Source organism: Candoia aspera, chromosome 2, assembly GCF_035149785.1.
Source record: "Candoia aspera isolate rCanAsp1 chromosome 2, rCanAsp1.hap2, whole genome shotgun sequence".
In the NCBI taxonomy this organism is placed as follows: domain Eukaryota; kingdom Metazoa; phylum Chordata; class Lepidosauria; order Squamata; family Boidae; genus Candoia; species Candoia aspera.
Window position 1 is genome coordinate 196,709,795 of NC_086154.1, and position 2,982 is coordinate 196,712,776.

The 2,982-nt window shown below is 37.9% G+C and overlaps 1 long non-coding RNA gene across 1 annotated transcript; it reads right to left on the reverse strand.

The window, feature by feature from the left end:
* Nucleotides 1-274: 274 nt before the first annotated feature.
* Nucleotides 275-2,607, reverse strand: LOC134492549 (uncharacterized). The gene is made up of 3 exons (XR_010067464.1): nt 2,568-2,607; nt 1,406-1,518; nt 275-356 (listed from the first exon to the last, which is right to left on the reverse strand). It is a non-coding gene; the product is annotated as an uncharacterized LOC134492549 (long non-coding RNA).
* Between the last annotated feature and the right edge of the window lie 375 nt (nt 2,608-2,982).

Here is a 2,982-nt window from a genome sequence, read left to right on the forward strand (position 1 = left end):
GAGGACAATGGGTTGAGGAGGTTGGCTTCTCTGCATACGATCTGGAAACATCCTCCTAACAATGCCATCCTATAAATGCAGAAGACTTAATCCTACATAACTATGTACACAGTTGCAGTCTAAACAAGTCATATCCCATGCCCAACCATCTGACATCCTTTACCAGATGTAACTCAAGTAGAAAGGGTTCTGTTCATTCATGTTTGTTCTTACAGTGAAATGAAAAGCAATTGAACGCTTGGATTGTTTCTTTGTCAAAAGAAAAAAAAAATCACCTGGCTTTCCTGTCCAACATGCTGCAGCTCTTTGATAACCTTCACATATCTGATTTTCATCTGGTGCATGTCTTTTGCAATCTGTACAGAAATGCAAGCAGAAATAATAAATTCATTCTCACACTACCCTGCAACTCAGATGCATGATATTATAAGAGCGACAACAAAGATGGTTGAAATAGCCCAGGCAGGCTGCAAGACCAAAATGATGATACTTTAACTGCATTTAATTTTAATGGGCTGAATAAATTCACAACTGTTATAATACTGTTCTGAGTAACTGTGATTTTTAAAATCTAAGACAGGATTAGAAGTAAAGTGATACAAATATTTAAAGCAGTGTTTCTCAACCTTGGCAACTTTAAGACGTGTGGACTTCAACTCCCAGAATTCCTCAGCCAGCATGGCCAGCTGGGGAATTCTGGGAGTTGAAGTCCACTCGTCTTAAAGTTGCTAAGGTTGAGAAACACTGGTTTAAAGGAACAAACTGTACATATAGAGTATTGCATATGTCTCAGTGGGACATACAACTAACATTTAATGCATATATTTTATATTCATACTATTGTTCATTGGATGAATATTTGTAGATTTGTCAAATGTTTTTAATGACCTTCATCCAGCAGGATTGTTCATAAGCCAAGGGTAGGGCAGCTCTTCAAATCAAGCACTGCAAGGGAAGGTCTCACTTCAGTCTTACCCTGTTGAGCACAGAAATATCTCTCTGTTGAACCAGATGTAAACATAGTTCTCTCTCAGGGCAGAATGTGTGTAAAAGACCAATTATATGTTTATTATTCATTAAATAGATGACAGGAAAAAATGTTATCTTAAGAGACAAATCTTGCAATAGAAAAGAAAGTAGAGATTTATCTGCAATAACATATAGTAAGGATGAATGTGAAAACGAATCATTAATGCATTAGCTGTTCATTATTGACTAATGAACTTTCTCAGGAGATGTGTTTTTCTGTATCATTTTCTTGGTCCTTTTGGAATTCTTTAATGCTTTTTTGGTGACATTTTGCCAGGGGCTGGAAAGTGTTGGTCTTTTTTCTGTTATCCATCTTTCTGCCATATTCCTTGCTGCATAAGGTCGATGTATGTCAGAAATTATCATCATTGTTTACCTTGGTAATGTATAATTTAGCTAATCTATATGGAATGTAACATAACTCTTCTGTGGATTGGTATCCATCCAGCTGATTGTCATGAGACAACTGTCCAGGAGAACTCGGATGACCTGCAATACAGTATATAAAAATATTAAGGGAAAGAAAAAAATAGGGCTGTGCAATGCTACAGATTTGATTCTGAAACATTGCTTCAAAAAACCCTGGTGTGTGAATGCAGCATTGTCAGCAACACATTAAAGCCATTGCATTTTTTCTGAGACTGAGTAGCTATTCCCTGCAATTAGGGTTCCTGGGAAGAGGCATGGCTGCTTTAATGAATTACAAACAGATGCTGTGTTCTCACTACAGCACACTCTGAAGCACCTTTTTGGTCTCAAATGTAAAATATTTTTACAGCCATAGAAAATATAACTTGGGCCTTTACGACAGCCTTTTCCAACCTGGTCCTCTCCACCTGAATTTCAGAATTTCCAGCCAGTCAAACAGTTGATGTAATTTGTTGCCTTATCCCAGGCAACCTAGAGGACTTCAGATCTTGCTGAACTACAGCTTCCCAGTTCCTCCTGTTCCTGGCCAACCTAAGATTGCTGGTAGTTGTAGTCCAGCAACATCTGGAGTGTCATTTGCTTATCCCTGCCTTACTTTTTAATATAGACTTGAATGGGTGATTTAAAGAAAGAAGTCAATACAACCATTCACACTTTGAAGGACAGGCCAAGGAAAGGAAACTGATACCCTCATACATTTATCATTATTAAAATAGTAAAAGTAGTTTAAAATAAACTCAAGTGATACAAAATATTAGCCTATATGGCTTTGCCAAAGTGAGGTGTTTCATGCCACTGAGGCACCATAATTCTCCTCACTGAGGGGAGGAGGTGATGTGATTCTCTTCCAAAAGTACTTAGTGTGACATTGGCCTCTTCCAGCAATTCACTAGCCTACTGGAAAAGTTGGAAGAGGCCAGATTGCCTTACAATTTGGCCAGATTCTCCCCAAGTTCCCCAGGGCTTGTAATTTTAATACATCCACAAAGAAAAATTATATTTATTATAAAAAGAAGACATGCCAAAGGAAAGGCCCAAATTTTGCTGTGAGAATTTTATTATGAAATGGCAGGCAGAATACATGTTTCTGCTTATGTTGTGAAAAGTACCTTTTTCTGCTGCCATTTTGTTTTCTTTCTTTTCACTGAGGCATTTTGCAAATGAAAGCGGATTGTTGTCAAAACTCTTGTTCAAGAAAGTTTCCCCTTGCCCAGTTTCACCTGCAAAACAAATCAAGCTAAAAACCAAGCCAGTAAGTTGCTGTAATTGTTTTTGAGCAGCAAATATCCTTGTGGCTTTAGAATTGCAATGTATCTCAAATTGTCCTTTAGGTGACAAAGCTGAAACTGATCCAAAAAGAAAAAGAGTTGAACTGCATCAACTATTTTCGCAGAGATCTAGATTTGTAATAAAGCTCCTACTGAAATCTTTAATGTGTGCAGTGCCTAGACTCCTGATATAGTAATTTTAGGAAGAGATGAATCTACGGGGTGCTTTCTGGGGTGGGGGGGGGGCATGTAGGAG